The sequence below is a fragment of the Dermacentor andersoni genome, chromosome 2 (assembly GCF_023375885.2).
Source record: "Dermacentor andersoni chromosome 2, qqDerAnde1_hic_scaffold, whole genome shotgun sequence".
Classification (NCBI taxonomy): Eukaryota; Metazoa; Arthropoda; class Arachnida; order Ixodida; family Ixodidae; genus Dermacentor; species Dermacentor andersoni.
Window position 1 is genome coordinate 97062489 of NC_092815.1, and position 25008 is coordinate 97087496.

The window sequence follows — 25008 nt, forward strand, 5'->3', positions numbered from 1 at the left end:
CATGTTTGGCTATGTTCTAAATGTTAGAGAGAGAGAGAGAGAGAGAGAGAGAGAAGTGGTTCTTGTGGGGAAGGAGGAAAAGCTAGCACTATCTTCTGCAACCCCTGAGGGAGCATGGCTCAGCGCCAGCAGGGTGGGGGAGATGGGATTAAAAGAGAGAGACGGTAGGAGGGAGAAAGGTAGAACCTGCCTAAGTGTCGTCGAGTACCTCGTCTCGTCGGGGCTCTCGGCGGGACTATAGGAAATTTCTACAAAGACGGATAGCCTAACGGCCATCCCACCACCTCGGCCTTCCTGATCCGCCACTACTTCGCTCGTGTTGGGCCACCGCCTTTACGGTCTACCCCCAGCCTACTCCTCCGGTCGAACCCACGTTAAAGACCCACCGTGGTTGCTCAGTGGCTATGGTATTGGGCTGCTGAGCACGAGGTCGCAGGATCGAATCCCGGCCACGGCGGCCGCATTTCGATGGAGGTGAAATGTGAAAACACCCGTGTTCTTAGATTTGGGTGCACGTTAAAGAACCCCAGGTGGTCGAAATTTCCGGAGTCATTTACTACGGCGTGCCTCTTAATCAGAATGTGGTTTTGGCACATAAAACCTCATAATTTAATTTTTTTAAATGTTAAAGTAGCACCACTGGCAACGAGACAGCGCCTAGTTCCGCGTTGAGAGCAACCATTACTTCACTCGTGGAATCTCTGTGTACAGCTTTTCAGTACGCTAATTATGTGATCATCCAATTATTGGTACTGCATGGCAGACGGCAATAAAGAATTATGCCAAAGGTCGAATTTCCAAGGAAGCCTTGTCCATTCTGGCCAAAGCGGGCAGATCCAAAACCGCGAGCTCGAGGATCATATGGTTCCCCGCGCACGTCACCACGGAAGGCGACGCGCTCCCGAACCTAAACGAGACGGCGCACCGGACGGCGCGAGACATGACCCGCCGCGCCGAACAGGGCAACGCCTCTCGCACGATAGCGAACGCTTCTCGAGCAGAACGGGACAGGCTCACCAGATACAACGACATCACCAGTGCATATTTGAACGCCAGAAGGATATACCCACCGCCGAGTCCCAAATTGAACAGGAGGCAGGCCGTAGCCTGGCGACAACTACAGACAAACACGTTCCCTAATCTATTCCGTCTCAAACGTATCTTCCCAGATAAGCATCAGGACGACACGTGCAAATTGTGCCAGGAAGGACCAGCAACACTCAAACACATGCTGTGGGAGTGCAATGTAGTTATAGAAGGGATGGCAGTTACTCCGGAGACCCTGTCGTCGAGGTGGGCCGCCGCTCTGCGCAGCTCACACCTCGGAATTCAGATGTGGGCAGTCCAGCAAGCCCGTGAAGCGGCGTTGAGGCAGGGCCTTGACGTTCCTCCGTGGGAGACCTGAGCGCGGGTCGCGTTAAACCTTGCCGGACATACAAGAAAGTTGTATCCATCCATCCATCCATCCATGGCAGACGGTCTCCAAGCACAAGTACACAAAATTAGGGGCCTCGTATAGGCAGGGCTGAGGGACGCGTCTGCGTAGGACTCACGAAAATTTCGTTGACCATCTCTCATACATTGCAACTTTCATTTACTGCTACGCCTTCTCGAACGTACCACGAAGGTGCGACAGGAGAAACGGGCTGTAATTACAACAATCATTTTGAGAATACTTTCTTGAGACCAATTGCGCAGGTAACTTTAGTTGTTTCGCAGTGGAAGTACTGCAGCACGTCTGGCTTTCGGGGTCAGGACGTTTACAAATTCCGTCACATTGTCCACTTCGCCATCTTGCCTGTTTGGTTCAGGGGTCCGTTAATTGACTTCTCTGATTGGCTAAAAATTCCACCATTGCGGAACTTGACAGTGTCGTGGCATTTGATGGTGTGAGGAATAGTACCCTTGGTTTCTATTTGTAATGAGGGTGATGATTACTGGCGGTCAGTGCGGAATTCTCCGGAGACCGTAATTACAGCAGATTCTCTTCGATGACCATTGCCGTGTGTTGAGGAGAGGCCAGCCTTCACAAAAAAAATTATTTGGAGAGTGCATATGAAGTACGTAGGAGTTCTCATGTAGAAGTTGTATAGTGCACACACATATCTTGTCCTCCTGCGAGGACCCTACGCTTTCTTGGGGTGTAATAATAAAATTTTTTCTGCAGAAAAGCGGAGGGAATATTTCGAGGCCAATTAGGCTTAAGGAGATAGACTTCATAACGTCTTATGTCTCTGAGAAGCGCTACCTTTCCTAGCAAAAGGAAACCTTTACAAGCAAGCGAAGCTGCACACTGGAGTATAGACAATCCGTCGACTTGTCTACACAATTTTTTTTTATAAGATGAGAACTCTCATTGTTCGGCATAGAGCAAGCATATTGCTGGTTATATACTCACATGCACCGCTGAAACAAGCGTTTATAACGTAATTAAAAGTGTTAGAAGAGAGAGTTACGACTTTATCCCCATGAAATTTAAATGGCAGATGCGAAGTAGCATTTCATGATTTTTTTTTATGTCACAGTGAAGTACCTAAAGAAAGCTCAGTTAGTTGCAGGTTGGCTGCCACATCTTTCTCACGTGTTCTGTGTTCTTCAAAGGTGTTCCTTTATCTCTCCCACAGAGATGAAAACTAACCCGATAACAATGCACTCGTTGCTTTGATTGAAGCACACCTGACAATTAAGGTTTGCTAATTTGTCTGAAATGAATTTTTAAAAAAAAGGCGTGAACATGAAATACACATTATATATTTTTTAACTCATTATAATAGTACGCATGGCACTACTCCATCCTCAGAAACCGACTACACAGCGACCCAGCTCCGAATAACTACGTGTAAGAGGCGTTCGTTCATGTTCGCATTTCAATTTACGATGGCGATACTTGCAATCATTCTCTGTACGTGTGTGTAAAAGCAGTCATTTGTATGAAAAGTGGTCGTAAACTGCAGCTGCTGTGTAAAGAGTCAGCCGCCCCACCATGCTACTGATCTCAGTAGTTCTTTTTATAGCTACTTCTTCCTTGAATATTTTGTTCAAGGAGAATAAACTCAGTCAAGACCATTACACAAACAATGCTTGCCATTGAATTGCACCTCAACAGACATCCTGTTGAACGTAAAAAGAAGTCAATTCTTCAAGGTGTGCGTGCGCGCGCACGCGCGCGCGCGTGTGTGCGTGTCCGTGTGCGTGTGTGTGTGTGTGTGTGTGTGTGTGCGTACGTGCGTGTGCGTGTGTGTGTGTGTGTGTGTGTTTGTGACCCGCGGCGAACTGCACCTCCGCCGCGGGTAGGTCCCTCATTGCACGAATATTCACTAAATCTTCGGGATTTTTTCTACACGCGGTCACAATAGTGGGGAAATCAGCCCTTAACAGCTTCGCCGTAATAAAAAGTCATTAAAAAAGATAGGCAGAATTTGCCACTTCCCAGTATGGTCCAACACACACGCCAGTATGGTCCAACACACACAGAAACGTTTTCATATCGCGGTGCGCCGAACATTCCATAAGCCGTCGTTAGACAGGCTTACTACTGCGTCGCATTTGCCGGGGACAGAGAACAAGGGTCTTAGCTGATAAGGGGTAAAAAGAGAAATCGTCCACATAGCGGCCACCAAACAACATACGACCAGGGATCACTGTGTGGCCAGCGCCGCGGCAGCCAACGCCATCGTATTCCACGAAAGTCGGTGAAGTGGGCAGATATCGAGCGGCACGGTTATAGCTGCGCTGCAAGAGTCACGACACGCGGCTCGCGCTAGTGCAAGGATGACCAGACCGATGGAGTGCCGACAAAATAAAAAAAAAAGTAGAAGACGTCGGAAATACAGGATGGATAAGAAATAGGATTTTCGGCCGGCGGAATATGTGCGCAGTCAATAAAAGGCGACCCACCGAGAGTTCCATTAACAAAAAAAGGCAAAGGGGAAAAAAGATAGATACGAACCTCGGGCGAGACTTCTGAGGACTCAATATAATTTTTTTTTTGGCGACATAGAAGAACGTGGCCGGGGAAGATCCAGTAAGCTGTCTCTGCCGCAGGCGACAAAGGAGTTCCTCCTGAAGAGTAAGTAAAGGTGTTTCTTCCCGTTTTCTGGTGGAGCTTGCGCATTGATCGCTTCTATCCCGAGATTATATCCGGTCTTCCTAAATATGAATGGGCGCCATGTTTTTTCGATGATATGCTCTGTCCACCGTGCCTTTCGTCTACGCCAAGGATTTTTACTGGGAGCGTGGTCGCGGTGGTGGAGGAGGGGGGGCACACGACAAGCTATATAGACTGTTTTGGAAGGCCAGACTAATTGACTCAACTAAATTCTGCGCCGCCTTTCTTGTTTTGACTCCTGCTGTCGGCAGGGGTATGATCCCATGAGGTTGTGGAACTGGCAATACATATATTGAAATCAGCAACGTATTTCACCAACAACAGAAACGTCTATTCAAACAATCACAAGAAATGATCAAAAGTGTGACCTATAAAGAAATTAAATAACCTTTTCACAGAAAACAACATGCCTGTAATTGTGGCTCCTTCCACAGCAACAACCTTTAAGTCGTTGTTGTTGTTCATCAGTAGCTTACGTTCATCAGTAGTTTATGTATTAGACACCCCTCATCGGGCGGGTCAAATGGCCGTAGATGGCGGACCGTACTTTGCCCAGGTCTGGTCCACGCGACCGCTATGTATGTGTAGCCTGAGGTCCGTTCTGAAGTAACAAACAGTTCCGAGGGGCAACTAGTACTAGCTCGCACAATAATTGGCTGGTTGGTTGGTTGTACTGTGAATACGCCGAATATTCACTATTATTAATTCAGTCACTAACATTAATTCATTATTAATATTCACGTGTATCGGAAATTATTATAGAAGGTTACTAGTTATATCCAGAAAAAACCTAACAAACGTTTTGAAAAATAAACAGAAAAATAAAGGTGTAATGAAAAAAACTAAGGAATCAGTTCTTTACGAAGTGACTCAACTCAAGCACCAGCTGGATGTATAACTTTAGAAAAGCACCGAAACACTAATTCATCGACTGCGCCTTGGGCAAGCATACACCAAACATTCCCTATATTGCATAAAACGGGCTCCTTCCCCGGCTTGCTCCTCTGGCCACGATGATGGGGACGTTCGCCATCTACTCCTCGAATGCCCCATATACGTGACGCAAAGACGGCAGCTAGAACAACAGCTACACTCCATTGATCCTCACCGGCCTTTTTCACTCGCAAAATTGCTGGGCTCACGGCTATCGAAAATTACACAGCGAAAAGCATTGAACGCACTTGAGCATTTTTACGAAGAAACAGGCATCCTTAACAAGTACAAGATACTGCAGTGAATAATCACACGATATCACTATAACTTGCTCCTGTTATTTGTAAATATTAGTGCATGTATATTACGTGTTAAACTTCTTGTATTTTCTGCGGACATTATTTCAACTCAGTGTAATTCCTCATCTGTTTATATATTCATAATATGGGCGTTTGTGTGTCATCGTGACTGCTTACAAACTCATTGTGGTGCAACTTGCATTTGACTTTCGAATTGTTATGTTCACGTATAGGATTGTGTACTGTAGAATTCTGGACCCTATGACGTGATTTCTCCTCATTTTCCTACATATCTTTCTTTATATTGTTGTTTCCGCTATGAGAAAAGGAGTAGCCATCACCATTATAAGGCGACTACGTCTCTCTCTTTTATTTTCATTTCAATAAAGAAAGAAAGCAGCCTGACTTTTATTTGTGTATTTAGTACTTATTTACCCATTTATTTATTTATAAATTTATTTGTTTCTTTTTTATATATTTCCGTCTTGTTGTCCTACAAAAAGAGGCGTTACAAAAAGGTAAAAATTGTTTCTAGCTACACAATCTTAGCTAAAAGTAAATACGGCTCAGAAAAGAAATCGCCGGCAAACGTTTTCAGAATTTAGCAAGAAAAGCGTTTTGAACAAAACCGAATCCCTGAACGGCTGAGCGCACATTCCTATTATAAAGTAAGATAGAGGAGGCTCCGAAAAAGAGCATATATGAACGGAAAGAGTGAATTCAATCCGCTCAAATGGTGCTTCGAAAACGGCGGCTCGATGGGAATACGTAAGTTCCCGTCTTATCATCACCACATCATGGACACCGAGGGGAGCATGCTTGACCGGCTCTACAAAGACGCAGGAACCCCGACAACGGAACTGATGAGAATAACTTCAATTATGCAATGCGGCAAAAATTTGTCCTCAAAGTTACCACGAGCTGCAGGTTTATGTTGTATACATGGGTTCAACGATTTTAGCATAATCGCAGACCTCTTAGCACTTATGACGCATCAAAGTGTTGAGTGAACACGGCCATCAAAGGGCATAATGATACAACCATAATTTTCTACATCGTCACCTTTTATTGCATTCTGTCTTTTAGCTTTCTAACACCATTATTTATGCGATGCGCATAATGTCTGCTGCATTCAAGTACGAGGCCGTCAATCATTCATGAATATGCAAATAACGCACCTGGTGCTCAGTGCGACGAAGCCACAAGGTGGGTGACCGCAACGACGGTCTACAGATTGCGGGGCAAAAAAAAAATGTTTTTTTGTCTCGGTATGAAGTACACGGAAACATCTTTGGCAGAAAAGGATGTAACTGCGTATTTAAAGCAAAAACAAAGAAAAAAAAAACGAATAGCATATTGAAGAACGGAACACATTCGCAGAACGTACCGAGGCGGTGTGCATACATAACGCATAATGCATTGTGCACACCACTATAGCTTGCTGGGGGCGACATATAAATTCTTTTTTCGTGTCCTGCCCACTAAGGAAAAAGGTCACCGAACACTGGCTTACGTCCTCTTTCTTTTACTTTTAAGCTCGCCTTTCAAAGGGCACAGTACGGCTGCAAAATTCGCAGAATGCCAAGATTTTAGGTATGCAAATAGGGGTGCAGACCAAATACTGCTAGACGAGGCACACTGTTACAGGCAGTCAGAAAAGACGGCAGGCTCCGGCGATTCTTTCTGTTCGGAACGCATTTACTGCGACAGCAGCATTCTCTCATTGTGTAGACCGCCATGTCATTTTCGTTTGCCTAATTTTTTTTTTCTCGATTAGTTTCGTTCACCCGCTACGGGAAACTGGGCGAGAACCTTTCTTCTAAAATGCAGTTTCATTTGCTCGATTACTACACGACCAAAGCGAAGTACGACGACACATTTTTCCGAGGCAAGGTCATTGGCCTTGGCCTCACCTTGTTGTTCGGAGAGGACGACTCGAATACGAAGACGCCGTGTTCGCCTCTAACCTCGTGTAACACTTCTAACCTGCTCGTGAGAGCAATGGGTGGGAGCTAAAGTGTATGGAGGAGGAATCATGGAGAGGGCTCGACAGGCACTGAGAGCGGCTACCTGATCGAGCTGTGTAAGGGAGACCACATAGCCCGCATTGGTTTTTTGGAGAATGTGCTTTTTCAATCCTGAAAAAGGACTGAATATCCGGGTAACAGCCGGGAAGTTGCTCGTTGAGACAAGATTAGCAGTGCCCGTGTTTGTGCCGAGCAGTGACAGACACTAGGTGTTTACTTTTTGCCATCAGCTTCTGTTGACGAATAGCCACTATTAAGAAAGAAAACACGCATAGATGCTATACCATGACTTGGCACTAAAAGAAATAAATGCGAATTGACTTTGTACGCGAAGTTATTCGTCCATTAAATGATCTTTCTGAGCCTTGAGTTGCAGTATATGCTGTGCACTTGAGTAAAACTGTAACAAAGATGCCGCACTAAAGATCAAAATTACAAACACGCCTAATTAAATGAAAATGCCGAGGCAGATTGTTCTTGTTAGTATGACAATTAACACGGCAAGCTGGGCGAGTTGGTGATTGAACATGTTCCGAGCTGCGCTGCCCACCCTTAGGAACATGTAGCAAGACAAACAATGCATTTAGAAATGCGCTTTCCTGTCAATTAGTCGGCGGTTCGCAATTTTGTAAGAAAACTAACTATTGTCGCTTCATTTAACCTGTCAGCATCCAGGAGTACCTACTCTGCCACTTTGGCTTAGCCAGCAGTAATTTCGGCGTTACGTTATGCATGCATTTTGCCACTATCGAAAATTGAAACATGAAATGATTAAAAAAAGAACCATAAGTCTCATGCAAATGGGCGTTAGCTGACCTCACAACAGCGACTAAATCAATGGGACAATGTCAGTGAGGACAACATCGTTATGATGCTGTGATGACAGATTTGGACGTGAAACTATATGGCACACACGATGCATACCCGAAATAGTCTGGTTGCGGACAACTAGATGCTCTATTTTTTTCTGGAGTCTCTTTTTGCCAAGGAAACGTGCACGATGATAACAAATATGATGATGGCATTTGTGATAGATATCACGAAAGTTTACGCATGTACTGTGAAGATATTTCCCCGTAAAACACACGCCCATTGCACTTCTGTACATCGAAGCTCCCACACTTCTCGCAGTAAAACATTAGAACAAACACAATAAAAGCCTGAAATCTATCGCACAATGCTCGAAACATTGCGAAGCGAAGTTGTCGGGAATAGGCTGGCGAAAAGCGATATTTAAGACCTTTGATCTACGATCTATTTGGCCACATAGCGATTACACAGGGGAACTCGCACCACGTGATCCACGCGGCCGTGAAATGCACTGCTTCGGAGAATGGCCCACTTTTCATATCGCTTTCCAGTGTCAACAGTTTATTATTTCGCTACATGTTCCAGGACCTATATAATTTACTCGGCAAGAAGTTGAAGCAAACCCTGAGGAACGAAAACACTGAATGCTTCGCTTTAGTAAAGGAACCCTGTGCTTTGAGTCAGGATATTAGGGTAGAGTTTTTTGTTTCACCGCGTCATTCCGCAGAGAACAAAGACAGCCACCGACACATCTAAAGGGGTACTACAGATCAAGCTACATATAAGCCGATTCATTATATGAGTGCTGTCCTCTGTGAACGAGCCGAGCTATTCGGCAAGGTGGCAGTGGCTGCACTTTAAAGATACGCTCATCATTTTAGCCACATTCTGAATAGCCGGTCACTTGAATGTGGTCAGACGTGCCGAGATCGAGCGCTGCGCGGCCATCTGAGACAGAGCTAATCGATTCGCCAGATTAAAGCCACACCTCTATGCTTCCGACGGCGTGCACAGCATAAGCTGTGAGGCAGCATCTTATCGACTTAGCGTCGTTCAATACCTGGCTGCTCTGACGTCTAAGTGGACGAGCTATATAGGGGTATTACACTCCTCGCATCTTGGTTTGCCGTAGCTTCCAATCACCTGAAAGGCCGCCACTCGTTATCGCAGCTATGTATGTGAGATAGAGACGCAGTTTTGTCTATATTTGTTTTGTTATTGCTGAACATTTATGAATAATGCAGCTGGTTTTGTATAAAATAACTGCTTCAGGCTTGTACACAAGCAGGTGCGTCCAAAAATTGCGCGGACAAACGTAAAGCTTTAAATGCACCACCCTTTGTAATATATAGGCGTGAAAATTTATACTTGTAATCGAGGAGGGATGGGGGAGGCTCAACGTCTACGCCACGCATAAAATTGTTCGACGAAGTTTCGTATGCAACCCTATAGGAAAAGAACCGTAAACTCCATCTCATATAATCCTATACTGATCATAGGCCGTTTCAAGCGAACCCATATGGTCTTCTATTATCATATGTGTTTACACGTAAACATAAAAGTTTTCATACAGGATCCTATAGGATCATATACGATTATGGCTACAGGGCATGGTTACATAATACAGGGAACGGAAAAATTAGATTTTGTTTGTTCTTCTGGAAAGTTACATGTGCAAGTCATACAAGTCACTGGTCAAAAATGCAAATGGTGCACACTTTCATGTGGCTCCTGCTTTTAGCTTCTTCTCGTTTTGCTTATCATCTTGAATTTCCATCTCCCGCATTCCCCGTGCTTTGACATGCTTGTACATGTAGCATACATTGAGGGCCCGTAGGCTGATGTTATATAAAAAATAATATCTAAATCCACCCCCATCGAATAACATCATCCTTATCTTCCTTTTTGAACAAACACTGAATGCTAACTGAACAACCTTAGCACAGCTTCATGGTGGCCTTATTATCTATACTAAAAGCAAATAACGCTGATCCTTGCTACCAGAGTCACGTGAATTTCATTAAAGAATGCCGAACTGTGTTCCTACAACCTATTGCAGCAACACTCTGTCATACAAAACTTATTGTTGGCTCCTTATGAAGGAGGAAACAGCAAATTTCAATTCACAACCTTCGTTAGTTTCCTTAATCGACATATACCTATAAAGCGTGACGTTCTAAGACTAAGTGTGAGCATCGGGTGAAAGAAGCGCATATATTCTTTGCTGCGATAAAGGAATCGTAGAATGGCAAATGGAAAATACAGGCTGACGTCAGCACATTGTATAGGGACATGCTAACGTCCTACTCCGGTATCCAACCTATCGTGAACACGCCTGTGGATGACAGATCCGGAAAAGAGGTCCGGAATCGGCGTTCTTATTGTCCAAGACGCACAAAAGAGACTCGCTTTGCAGTCGTTATCATGAAATCAGATATACAGGATCAGGGACCCTTCTGAAACGGGGCTCGTCTTAACGCCACTGGCAATTGCTCTTTTGTGGGACATTGTATACAGATGAAGCGGGAGTCTGCTGTCACTCGCATCCATAGAAGATGTCCACTTTGTGTCTTTTGTATGCGTGCGTGCTCGTGTATGGGTGTGTGTGCTTGCGTGTGCGTCTATTCATGTGCGTGTGTCTGTGTGTTTGCCCATATTGAATACGTAAGAGTGCGTGGATGTATATGTGTATATGTGTATGTCCTTGGGTGTGTTTGTCTATTGCCCATAAGTAGGCTTGTTGCCACCACAACACTTTCTCTATTGAATCGCTCGAGTGTATTGACGGCAAGAGCGCCATGGGACGGTGATCGGGGGTGCTGCTGAGTACATTTACATATGGAGCCACGCCGTTGAATCCGCCACCTTATTTTGCCGGCTTATATTGGCCCATAAGGCACTAACGTCCTCTGTGGCAAGAAAAAAAAAAACAAGCACGGCTGAATTCTTCATTTGGCCAACAATAGAAACGATAAAAGGGTGCTATAACAAAGCTAAAATAACAATGAATAAGCACCCCGGCAATGAAGCATTGTTTTGAGCTGAAAATTTCCAGATCGCGCTCTTATCTGTCTGCAGACGACAAACACCGGCCCTGGCTACGCCCCTGGATTGGGAGATGAGGCGTGAAAACATGTTACAAATTATCGATCACGGTGGCACCACCCTTGCAACTTCGAGCCAACTTTTTCATATGTGGCTTTCGTCATCACCCGTGTCTAGTGATGCAATGAATGCGCACTGTTTGTATAAGGGAAAGCCTAATATCTCTTTCCCCGAAAACAACGCTCCCAACTGCAGGGACGGACGATGTCCGAACAAGTGCAAAGTAGAATCCACGCACTGCGCAACCAACGTGTTTCTTGTCAATACGAGAATGCGCATTGAGTGTAACGACCTTTTCGAGGAAATAAAACACGAAAGTTGCGACAGGAGCACTTGAAAGATGTAGTCTGGTCTCACAAAACACTTTGCAGATCTAGTTTAAATCTGCGCTTGAACTACCCGCTGCTATAAGGCCTCAGGCGTCGAGCGTTCTTTAAGCTTATAGAAACGGGTCACTTCGGCGTTCCAAGAAATGAAGGCGTCTTCGTGTTTGCTGGGAGCACAGACGTTTGGTGCAACACCGCGAGCATTTGTGCTCGCGTATCGTTCGCTTTGGAGCGGCACAGAACAGTGTTGCGCCATGAACTCGAACGCGGTCGTTGTGGGGAATCGGGTTGTTAGCTAGCGACATCCCCGCTTGGCGTATCTTGAGCTTTACTAAATTATTAGTACCCACCACGATGCTTAACGAGGAGCTGCAACAGATACTAGTGTGCGATCAATAAGTGAACTGAGCAGAGTCATTTCGGAAAAGTGTCCACTGTTCAAGACCGGCTGAACAAGGTCATTTCCACGCTTTGTCAGGGGTGCGAGCGATGCTCCGATTAAACCACTGATGAAGGGCGGAAAGACATAGCAATTAGAATAGAATTCTTACTCGACTCCGGCCCAGTAGAACGAGCGCCGGCATTGAACCACCGAAGTCACTTTCACCTTTGACCTCGGTACATCAAAACTGCTGGGCTAGAGTGCCAAAATGCCCGACGAAATCCTTTGGCATTCCAGTTACTTGTTCAAGAAACTGCTGTTTTATTCATTGAAAAACGAAAGAAACTGGAACCCCAAGGCATTTCGACGGACACATTGAAAATTAAAAATCTCGGAACTGGCGCTGTCCACAATGTTTGTTCCAAGTGCATACGCAGTGCGAGCTCAGCGGCTATAATTCGTAAATTGAAATATGTGGCGTAAAGCGAATAATTAAAAAGATAATTAGCGTAATTAAGTTTATTATTCAAATGAACATTTTGATTTCTCGTAGAAGTAATGGCCGCCTCATCGAGTAACTTAGAACAAGGGTATGAGTTGTGCTATCTGCCATAGGCAATCTTTAAAAATAATTGGTGCAACTAAAAAGAAAAATACGCTCTATATACCTTGCGATTTGAATTCACCGATGTGCAATAAAACAGCAGTTCTCCAACATCTCTATGTTTGTAGATGCCGTGCTACAAGGTGTTCTAAAACAAGTCTATGAAATTTGCAAAGCCCGTGCAGCATTTCAATCAACAGAGTAGCTTGTGGTCAGAATAATTTGCACAGAAATTCCTGCACCCCCCCCCCCCCCCGATCGTTCCCGTAGACTCTCGTACTTCAAACTTTGAATACAATTTGGAACAGATTTCTGACCACAATACATTGCTCCTCTCATGTGTGGTGAGCTGCTAGTCATATACACACACACATATATATATATATATATATATATATATATATATATACACATTTCTACACACACATTTCTAACCATATACACACACACACATATATATATATATATATATATATATATATATATATATATATATATATATATATATATATATATATATATATATATATATATATATATATATATATATATAGTTTTACAGCGAAGCTTTTTACGGCTAGGATTCCTTGCACGTTTCGAGGCCAACAAATGTGTGTGCGCATGAGCTATCATCATCAGTAATGGCTCATGCCACTGCTCGTGCGTTCGTCTTCGTCGCCACCTTCCATAGCTGGCTCCGATGCCCCTCATCATGCCAGCGTTCCCATGCCACCCCCCCCCCCCCCCCCCCCCCTCCGCTCTGTCAAGGCGCTGACGGCACTGGCCCACTCCAATCGGCGCGATATTTTCGGTCTCCAATTCTTTGCCTCAACATATCGCTAAACGAAACCACGAATGTATATAACAAATGTATAACATGAATCAACGCGGATGTATAAAGAATTAATGTGTGTGCGTACCTTTCGTCACCATGGCCACCGATCAAGGCAATAAATGTGTTCCTACCTTTGTTCGAAATTCTGTGTCACTTCTTTGTCGCGTGCTGCACAGCTTTGGTGGTCACCCACCTTCACATAGTGGAATGGCTCATGATTTTTTTAGCCAGGATATGTCCGGTTTGTTTTGAGTTCGTTTCCAAAACGCATTGCCAAGGCGTGCCCTGAAAAACGACGCCTGTTTCCGGATCGCGTTTGTTTGGGTTCGCGGTTGTCGTTGTCCCTAATTCCTGGACTTTATTATTTGTGTCACTTGAACTGCTGTCTTACACCGACTGTTGAAACCATAACCAACGAAAGATCAGCAACAATGGTGTTTCACTACGAAAAACCAGAAAAAAATATAACTTTGATGACGGTGTCATAAATAGGCTTGATATAGCCCCCGGAATGTCTAGAGAAAGTGCGTCGTGTCCAGATCTCGGGTAACGATATCGCAGAGTGAGCATGAATGTCCATAGGTTTCTACACTAATGCATCCGCGACATTGATCTCTTCGCGACATACCCATCTCTCGACATATGAGAGCTTGGTACAGTGTTGTAACTAGATATATATGTTCAAATGGTGATGCACAGGAAAAGTGAGTTGGCTATCTATATATGACTCATCGCGCGTTTTAGCGAGATGGCAGGGTGTATTTAAACGAGGAGGGGGGCATGCGGTTTGTTACCAGATGTGCATATAACTCACAAATTTTCTTCGCCTAGGGGCAATCTTCACACAGAAGTCATACTGGTCTGCGCAAAATTTAACGCAAGAACGTAGGAAGAGACACGGACCAGCGCTAACTTTCAACCAACTTTATTCCTCGTCACCCGTCAATATACGCGCTTAATCGCACATGTGCGAGACCACGTGACTACAATGTCAAGAACACATGTTATAGCAAGCCTGGCACAAGAAAAAGAAACACACTTCTCACTATCCATTAGCGAAATTAATGTGTGACTTTCGCATTCTTTCCCTTTACCGATATGTAGAAAGCTTCCGAATTTCCGAGAAATCGAGACTTCGGCTAAAATTCAAGATAACACTGCCCGGGAGATGATGGAAGCATTCTATGTATCTCTAAGAGGGAAAGGATGCATAATTGACACAGAAATTTCGCTAATGGATAGTGAAAAGTGTTTTCGCGCGCCTTGCTATAATCTGTGTTGGTTACAATGTGATCACATGGTTTCGTGCATGTGGGATTAAGTGCATATGTTGATGAACGGTGAGAAATAAAGTGAGACGAAAGTCCATTTCTAACAGCGCCAAGAGAGAGAGAGAGAGAGAGGGAGAGATGAAGAGGAAAGGCAGGGAGGTTAACCAGATGTTACTCTCCGGTGTGCTATCCTAAACTGGGGTTGAGAGATAGGGGCTAGACAGAGGGCAGAGAAGACACAGTTTAAAAAATGCACACACAGAGACACACACATGAAGGGCGTTCAAGAGAGAGAGCTAAAGCCTTGAATGTTAACCGCTGTAGGGGGGGGGGGTGATATGTCCGGAGACCTGGCACCGTTCTCCATAGTTGCGATAAAGGATTGCGTGGATCTAGCGACTCACAGAAAGCATTCTAACGTTGCGATTAGAACTTGTCTAACCGGCGCTGCATCTTCTTTTGCGTGCGTCTAGCGATTCGTACATCGTCCATTGCCTTGATACGTCGGTACCTTAGTTCAGCACGTTGTTCGATTGCTCGAAGTCGTTCTAGTTACACATCAAATTCCGTTAGTTTCGAAGAGCATGTGGCAGTACGCATAGCGTCTTATACCGCGCTCTTGAGTGCCTCTTCGAAGTAGAAAAATGAATTGGCTTAGCAGTGTTCCATGACAGACTGAAATTTCGTCCGGTCGACTCTTTGGATCCTGTATTTTGTAAGGAGACAATCCTCTGATCTTGATGCACGTGGCGATATGGTCGCTTCCGTGCGTCTATATCTTGGCAAACCACCCAGAACGTCTGACAAGGCTTCATGAGACAAAAGCCAAGTCAAGAGAGCTGCTGTATGTGGAGACACATAGAAACGTAGGACTTCCATGATTCAACAGCCAAAGTTTATTACTGCAGGCGAAAGATACCAGAGCTATGCCTCTCGCGTTGATCTTCAAGCTTCCCCGGGGTGTATGATGGGCGTTCAAGTCTCCAATAATGACTCACGGATCTGGAGTTGAGGACAGGATGTCTCGTATTCTTTTGTGACCGAATAGACTGGACGTAGATAGGGCGGCGCCCACAACAGTAAAGTAAAAATTCTTTTTTTTACTGTTGTTCATATATATTGATTATCGTCAATAGGTCACACCGTGACCTCACACAAGTGAGGTCACGGTGAATAAACACGATAACCTCACTGCTTTCACCAACGATTGACAACATAAAAAAGCGATTCATATCCAGCAAGCCTGATCGTGTTTGATAAGTTCGGCTCGCAATTGGCGGTAATGGGAAACATATTGGCATACACGAAGCGACGGAAATCAGAAATGCGCGCTCAGAGTTCGTGGGCGTTCCACTGAAATATAGCTGCTTTTCGGACCTCATCCTTGAAGGACAGTGGCTGGGGAGCCATGATCTACTTAAGGGTTGCCAGCACAGGACCCAGAGCGTCCCGTACTTGAAGCGCATTTCTGGTAGACGATGTGTGCATGTTGTTAGGCAACACGCGAATGGCATTGATTAAAGGCCTAAGAAGAGCTATCACTGGCTCATCTGTTTACCGCAACTCCTCGGATGCAGCACCTTGCTGTATTGGGGGCGGCTTCTGCTGTGGCTCTTCTGCCGGTCGTGTGCGTAAGTAGCGGCCATTCCGTCGTAGAGAGAGAGCAGACAGTTTTCTCCCTTCCAACATCGGTGTTAGGGGTGCTCGAAACTTCCGCTGACGGCGCTGCTTGACGAGTCGACTTTTCTTGAAAAGTTGATATTTTCCGTGGTGAGGACCTTCGGTGGTGTTGTCGTCTTCGGCGGACTTTCTCAGCGGCCTCTTTGTGGGCAGAGCTGTCTCTCACCATTTGTTTGAGAATGGATATCTCTTTCTTGATTTGAGGATACCCTTTGGAAGAGGCGCCGTGATGCCCTTGACAGTTAGGACACTTCAACGTGGTTGCGCTGCAATTGTCTTCTGAGTCGGATTCGGCGCGTCAAGGGCACACTGCGGAATTTCTGCAAACACCCTTCACACGGCCAATCTTCTGACAATTGAAGCATTGCATTGGTCTTGGAATAAATGGTCGAACCTGGTGGCGAAAGTGGCCAAGCTTCACGTGGCCGGTTTCCAGCCAGGGGCTCCTCTACAGAAGCTGCTGCAGGTCTGTATTCAGCTATGACACAGGGCATAACGTGCCGTTATCTCAAATAGTGTCGCGCAAATGTACGAGTTGGAAGCCGCATGCACGCGAACTCCTCTTTCTGCATCCGTTGAAGGGTGAAAGAAGACTGTTTAAATACATAAAGAAGGTGAATTAAAATGGTAGGACGCTGGCGAGATGCACAGTGATGCACAGATGCACAAGATTCGTTGATAATTCTTTGTTTCCCCTTGCGGTACAGGACGGGTCGAAAGCTGTCTTTCGAGGACTCGTCACCTGATGCGGAGTACAGCTCTGTGCACTCGCTATCACTCGATGCATTTCCTCGCTTCCTCGAAGAGATGTCCGCGGGTGAACGGCAACCGGGAGGGACCTCGGAATGTTCTACATCTCTCACCAGGATGTAAGGGGCGGTAGACCCCGCAAGTTCACTGAGAAGTCCAAGAAAGCACAGAGACAGGCGAGGTGCGTCCCACCAGTAGAAGCACTTCCAAACAGCGCCCAAAATACACGGACGAGGAAGAGTACAGGAAGAGTGCTTGCTCGGGTGCAAACCCTTCTAGTTGAAAGTTAGCGCTGCTCCGTGTTTCTTACTACGTTCTTGCGTTGGATTTTGTTCATTACATTTATTTCCTCACAGCATGAACCAGCTCGCCCGACGCCAAATTTTACTGATCCCCTTGGAGAAATTTAAGTTTTTGCGTTCTGCTGGAACGATTCAGGCGTGGGAGCATGTGCGCTTCCCAGCTAGTTCAGCAAAACTACTATCCATTCTATAAAATGGGTGACATATCTCTGACAAAACGGGACACCTTCAGCCTCGTTTTTACCATTGACATCAATACTTGCTTAAATGGGTTTTCCCCGCAGTTAAAGAAGAACACACGGCAGGTTAACAGAAACAAACAACTGACATTGGCAAGTACATCTGCGACGCCTGTTCCCGAAAAGGAGAATAATAAAGGCGCGTCTGGAAGCGGAAGAAGGATTGTTGCTCATTTCATCGTGGCTCATCCAGAGTGAAACGACTCGTATGTTTCGCTTGTGCACCTACCATGGAACTTTGTTCGACCACTGAAAGACAGTGTGAACGCAGCCTGGAACTTCCGCTCTGAGAAGCCTTCGTGCTGACTAATGCAGTCTTTTCTTTCTTTTTTGGTGACACGCAGAACTATTTGAGCCAGTTCCAAGCAAACTACGCGAGCACGAAAGATGCCACGCAGTGCACAGAAACGACATACTTGTATGTACACGACAAAAAAATTCTTGACACATTTCGCGGAGCAACAGGGCTAGCTAAGAGCTAGTGGCGTCAAAACGACATGGCATCTCTTCGTTCCAACTCAAAGCCTGAGGCGTTGTCCCTGCATATTGGTTCTGTTCACAGCGGCTGTGTAAGGCACGAGAGAGCCAACAGTATTTGCCACGAGCAGGACAAGGCTTCCCAAATAGCTTACTACTTTGAGCACTTTTCTTTTTTGTAGGAATGAAGCAGCTTCAGTGCAGGCCTAAACTCCGCACTGATGCGTCCTGCTTGCTTAAAAAAAAAAAAAAAGAACAGGCTGCTTTGCCTTGCGGCAATGTGTGGGTTCGAGTACACTATTTTTCTTTGGGGATAGCGGTGCTAACGACCCTTGCATATGCTTGTAGCTTTCGTGTGCGTGTTCAGTCGCTGTGGCCGCAAAAGTTATTCAATGTCACGGGCACTGGGTGGTACTGAATCAAGATGGGGGTTTCAGTTTCTGGAAACCGACATATACGGCTGTTCGCCACCGTAGCTGAGTCTGCGGCAACTACTTACATACGTAACTGCGCGCACACTTATAGTGTGTGTGTTTGGGGGGGGGGGGGGGGGGAGTTTCATACCGCCCTAACGATTCGTAACGGTTTTAGTTTCGTCGTATTACCGCTTATTCAACGGATTCGCAGTTCTGGTCAGCTACCGTACCATGCTATTCCGACGCAGTTCGGTCAAATTGGGCGCAAACACGTCACTGATCGAACATTTAGTCGAATGCAAATGTTCTGCAAGCACGCACTGCGCATCAGCAGGTCGAGTACCTGATTCGAGTCAATTGTGCAAGCAAGCAATCCGCTCTCTCCAACGGTGCCTACAGCAACCGCGGCATCCCTAGCATCTGCTCAGAACATTAGAGATCGGTGAGCGCGTGGATAGCATCGAACTATAGACACCAAACCAATCCGTGCGAAATGTCCGTTCGTTCGTGGCGTTGGACGAAATAGTCCGTTGCGTCATTTTGACATTCAATTCAATCTATGCCGATTGGCTATATTGCGTGTACCGGCACTGCGGCGAGCACAGAACGCTCGTCGGTCGGTCGCTCAAAGGCATTGCCTCAGCAGGACGGCAACTGCTGCGACAGAGCATTGCTGTGGGCGACTCTAGCACGATTTGGCAGCGCACTCACCTATATGGAGCTCACGTCTGCGCGACTTAAGCAACTGGCCATGCGTGCTATCGATGAGAAGGTGTTTCGTTTCTCTCGCTCCGAGCGAGGGAGCATTGCACTAACGGGCAAGAGCGTGAAGATCGAAGAGTAACGGGGTGTTGCGACCATCTGCTACGTGACTTCGCATAGCAATGCACCCAGTGTTGAAATCACTTATTGTAGCGCACATTATGCCCCGCGGGCAATAGCCGTTTCTTATGTCCTGGCAGAATTGCTGAACGCTTTTAGTATATTGTAGCACAAAGTACAGGTTGTGAATTTGTCGAGTACGCCCACCCTTCGTTTTACTGTTTTGAAGCGAGTCTGTCTTTGCCTACCTCCCCACGTATTAGCGTCGGTCGGCGTATCTTGCTTAATAGGAGGCATCAAAGCGGCTCGCAGTGGCATCAAAGTGGAATCCACTCCCAAACTGTGCCGCCCTACATAACAAAAACTGGAATCAGGAATAAAACCTGTACATAATATTGTTGTCTCAGAGGGATTTCTTAATTTAAAGAAAAAAGAAAGCATGATATTCGGTGGCTTTTTCTACATTTGTAAAATTATTTTATTAGGCTTACCCTATTTTAGGACAGCTTGACGTATGCCACTGAATGCCTGGGCTTATCCAGAACGGAATTTCGGCCGACAAGGTAGCGCCAGTGAGAACAGCGTTGTCCTGCGTAATAAAGCTATAATATCCGAGTTAGAACCTGTGCATGTAATTTTTCCTTATAGGTATCTCTAAAGCCCACATACATATAAATAGAATAGCGCACGATATTGAGCTGTTTTCTTGCTGTGTATATATATTTTACATTTCAGCTACCCATTCGTGGCCGATTGGGCATGTGACATTGGGTATGTGTCAATGGGCGGGTGCCATATCTTGGCCAATGCTTCAAAATTGCTAGGTGCCACTGTGACACAAGGGTTGTAGAATCCTTGCAGATGAATTTACGTACTTGTCGTACGTATCTCTGTGCATGCACCTCTCCTCACTCTTCTTGCCTCGGCAAGCATCATGCATCGCCTTCGTCCTCGTTATATCGCTGAGTCATCATCGAGCAGTATGCGTCCACCTAATTTCGGATTCGTAAATATTAGCGTAGCTGGGGAACGATGTAACGCGTGAACATGAACATTCTACGAGAATATACGTTTCATACAAAGAAAATAAACACGGTTGTGCGCGTCGCATTTAGTGGGAGAGCCAGACGCTTATATTGATGTACCATGGGGCTCAACAATTACCTTTCGTTTTTGCTTGTACCACGTGGGCTGCAGTATGAACGCAAGCAGGGCGCGTCTACAAAGCCTGAAGAGGACACGGTAGGTATAGGAACGCTTCTGACACTCGTGCAATACTTTCAGAAAGCGCTAAAGCGCCGCCATCGTCAGATGCTGTTGAAATATGGTCGTTACTCTAGTTTAATAATAGCAGGTACAGTTGGGATTTCAGCGACATGGCGTTGTTTCTAAAGAGTTCCTGGCGTTATTGTCAGCTACGTACATTCATCTGCCAAACTTCTTGCACCGGATTTTCAGCAACGTTGTTGTCCTGAATTTATGTTGGATTTATAGAATGGTGCCTGGATAGCGCCGCAAACATTTGCGTTGGATGTCCAGGAAGCGTGCAGATTGTCCTGCTTGTGCAGACTTACGTTAATCCTTCCGGTAATGTAATAGACGAGCTTGCTTGTACTCACTTTGCTATTCAACTGCAGCTAGTATTTTTACCCCTGGCAGGGAGCATCAGTGGTTTCCTTTGCCGATACGCCCATGGAGAGCGAATTACTTGCGCTGTGAACTGTATTTAATTTCATGTTTTCACGAACTGGGTGAACGTGCCCCCTTTATTTTAATGCGCATCGCGTATCACGTGTCGCTTGCCGCGTTGGTTCACGATGGGTATTCGTCCAGTTTCACGACACCTTTTATACCCGTGTCACACAGGCTCGCGCGAACCACTTTAGAATAAGGGAGGGCGAGACATCCTGAGGGAGTTCAACCTCAAGTAACTTGTGGTCGTGTCACAAGACCAATAACCAGTTATTAAAAGAAACCACGAGATGCGCGTTCTTGTAGAAGTACAAATATGTAATTTCTTATTACGCTCGTAGCTATTATAGTTAACGCTCCTTCCATGAAACATACATTATTCAATATATTTGATGCGAAAAACATACAATTCGTTTAAGATCAAAGTGCGCTCGCCAAACATAGCAGTGCTGCCAGCTACGTTAGCCACCCTGTACTTATATGTCTTTTTGTTTGCGGCGGGGTGAGTTGGCTCCGCTTTCTGTGACCCGAGCTGCTGCAAACTGTACTCAAAGCGCAACATTTGGTGCACGGCGATCTCGTGAGTTTTTCTTTTAACGCGGCAACGCTAAAGGACACCTCACTAGGTCACATAGCAAATTTGCGTTATACGCTGGATGTTCTTACGTGCCCTCTAGGGACCGTTCTACCGCAATAATTGTTCAAATTGCTTCGTTAGTAGCCGAGATATAAATATTCCAGTGTCATGAACCCATAATTTCAGGAGGCGGGCGTCACCACCAACATAACGCCCTTTCCACTTACCTCCGTCTATACTCGCTGATAGCTTTCTGTGGCCATGGAGGGAGAGCTACGGAGGCAAAGCACGCACAAGTGAGAGCCCTGCTGAAAATAGTCCCGTGTTTTCATCCACGTTAAAGCTGGGGAAGAGAAAACATAAACACCCTATTAGCAACCGTTAAATACGACAAAACACACGACGAATGTACAAGATTACTTATCTTGCTGCCTTTAACTTCCGTGTCTGAACAAACGTGAAACCGTCGCACGTGGAAGCTGCGCCGATTCAGCGTTCGCTCTGAGCAACTAAAAGCACTGTCAAACGCTGGCAGACTACTTGGCGCGGTAACACATGTGCAGCAGCCACACGCCCGTAGTTTCCTCTTCATAGCCACGGAAAGTTGGCCGCGAGTAAAGCCTCAGCAAGCGAAGTTCCTTCCCTGCGTTATGCCATACCGGAGCCAGCAATCGCGTAACGCATACGTGATTGGCTCCGCCTTGTTCCTTTATTTCTCAATTTTTTTTTAGCGCGGTGCACGTTCGCTAACGGCTCCTCACGCGAGCTGTTGCGTTTGTCTCGTTTAGCCCAGCGCACGAATATGAGCGCTGTGCACGAGAACACCTGGTTAACGGTGTAAGTCAGTGCTACACGAACTACATGAACACTGAGGCAGGCGCAAGCGCATCACAGAACATGATCGCACACTGGAACACGGTAGAAATTAGCATAGTTTCGGCGTCTGCGTGCGCTACTGCACGACGCGGGAACGAGCAGACGAAACGGAAGCGCATCTCGCGGCCAGGATTCGATTGCCCGACCTCGTGCTTTGCAGCCCAACACAATAGCCACTAAGCAACCACAGCGGGTGAGCACTTAAAGAAGACATATGTTGCGGTGCCATAAAAATCGTCGCAATCTTGTCCCCCTAAGATTCAGTATACGCGTCCGGCTAACTTTGTCAGCATGCTCAAGCTGCTTTTTACTAGCTGCGTCACCAAGCCGGCAGTGGCGAGCGTGCCTCAGAAATATCCCGAAAAGTAGTGCAATTGATTACAATAATGTTGGGAGTCAGAGAGAGCATCACGAACTTGTCCCAGTAAGGTTCAGTTCATGCGAAACTAACTGCGTCACACGGCCGAGCTGCTTTTCGCTAACTGCGTCAGAAAGCCGGGTACGGCGAGCCTGCCCAAGAACTACTGAAATAAGTTAAAACTATGTTGGGGCCCATAGAAACCGTCACAAACGTCTCCCAGTACGAGTCATTAATTCAAATTACCTGCGCCAAGAGGGCCGAGCTGTTTTTCGCTAACTGCGTCAGTCTCGGTTTCGTGCCGTAAAAGCCTAAGTTGTTTGCAATGCGGCGCCGACTGTGAAACAAATATTCTCACCTTGCGCTAGTCCGATAGTGTACTGGTGCCGTGTAGAAATGCAGAAGAAACGGAAGAATAGGCCGGGCGCTCAACTAGCCAAGTTGCCTCCGCAAAAGAAAGGAAGAGATAAAAAGAGGCAGGTCGCCGAACAGGCGAACTTCACATTCACAGCCGGTCTCGCTTGCTTCGATGTCGTGTCTGACACATGACGCTTGCATCATGAGCGCCTGGCGTGCCATTATCTTGTTGCTAGGTGGCGTAAGAAAAACAAGACTCCAAGTAAAAGTTCAATTATACGCAATACTTTTTTAGTTTTAGCGGGAAACAATAAAAACATTAATGAAACAAAGCCTGTTACCTTCATTTCACATTATCTTTTTCCGTTGCTTACGGCAGCTAACGGATGGCATTAATACTAGCGTGACGTTTTTCCGGTTGCTACTTTTCTCTGAGTGTACACTCTTGTTGAATTTGTTGAATAATGCACTTATTTCTTCAAGACTGCTACTGAATATTTGTATGAGGTACGTATACAACCACCAGAACATACTACAGGAAATTGATAACCTTACAAAAAAGAGTTATTTGCCTATATGCAAATTAATATGGCTCTGTTTCACAACTAACAACAACGCCATTATTCCAAAAATATACATACTCGGTGCGGACAGGATATATGCGACTTGTTCTAGAAATCCAAAAGAGAAGCCCTAGCGCACAATGTATTGAACGCAACCTTTCCAGATACTTCTTGCGACACAGCACACAACACACACCAAGAACAATTGCCAATTGCGGGAAACATACATTTGTATATCAGTCCACAAAAAAAAATGAACAGATACAGTAAATATGTATCCTTTAATACTTCTTTAAGGACATTTAAAAAGAAATAAGAGAATGGTTATATAGGGAAGACATATAGTTTAAAATTTAATAAATGAGCTTATCAAATGAACAATGTTTCTGCCATAATTTTTTAAGGGTCGACGTGATATCATTTCATGTAATATATTTATTTTTTGTATTCATGCACATATATTCGTATGCATCAATGTCCGGTTTTCCCATTTCCTTTGTTTTTCATTTTATTTTTTATTATTCTAACCAGTTAGGATTTGGGATTTTTTTGCGCATGCTGTTGATTCATAACGCTCTACAGATTTGATAACGTGTATATTTACAAAAAAAAATTATTTCTGAAATTTAAGAACATCATTAGAATCCGACATGTATATTTGTATTTAGCCGTGATGAACATCACATCATTAATTTGATGGTATTTGAATACGATGACGATAGACATTGTTGCTATATTTTTTCGCAACACTCAAGTCTGTTGTACCTTCTAAAATTGTGCATATCTGTATGATCTGCTCTCTAACTTGTCGCTTACTGAGACCTTTGTCAGGCTTTGTGCCTTTAGTCTCAGCTTAGCCTCGTTTGAATGAAAGAGGAATAAAATTCGACCCAATTAAATTCGATTACTTATGGTGACCACGTTTACATGAACTCGTCTGCCATGAGTCTGGACAATGACGGCACACAGCGTCGAGCTGACAGACCCAACGCGTTCGAACTGAGCTTCCGGTTCCCGCTGCGACCTTCGTGGGTCTTATCACTACGACGGGGTTGCACGGCGCAGAGCTTGTCCTGGCCTTGACCTGACACTATTCCCGCTGCCGGTGCCTAAATCGCGACGTAACATTGGTCCCGCGCAAGTCACGGCGCTGGCGCGCCCGACTGGTCCGCGTTTACACGCACACTGCAAACGGGTAG

At 45.5% G+C, this 25008-nt stretch overlaps 1 protein-coding gene and 1 long non-coding RNA gene across 3 annotated transcripts in view; one reads left to right on the forward strand and one right to left on the reverse strand.

Moving 5' to 3' along the window:
- LOC129387600 (uncharacterized) overlaps positions 1 to 23404 on the reverse strand; it is a 47166-nt gene extending 23762 nt beyond the window's left edge. The window contains exons 1-2 of the long non-coding RNA XR_008614756.1: positions 23248 to 23404; positions 21883 to 21998 (exon numbers count right to left, since the gene is read on the reverse strand). This is a non-coding gene — a long non-coding RNA (uncharacterized lncRNA). The remainder of the gene's footprint in view (positions 1 to 21882; positions 21999 to 23247) is intronic.
- Positions 1 to 25008, forward strand: part of LOC126541593 (calcitonin gene-related peptide type 1 receptor-like) — a 360166-nt gene that overhangs the window by 205042 nt on the left and 130116 nt on the right. The window lies entirely within an intron of this gene.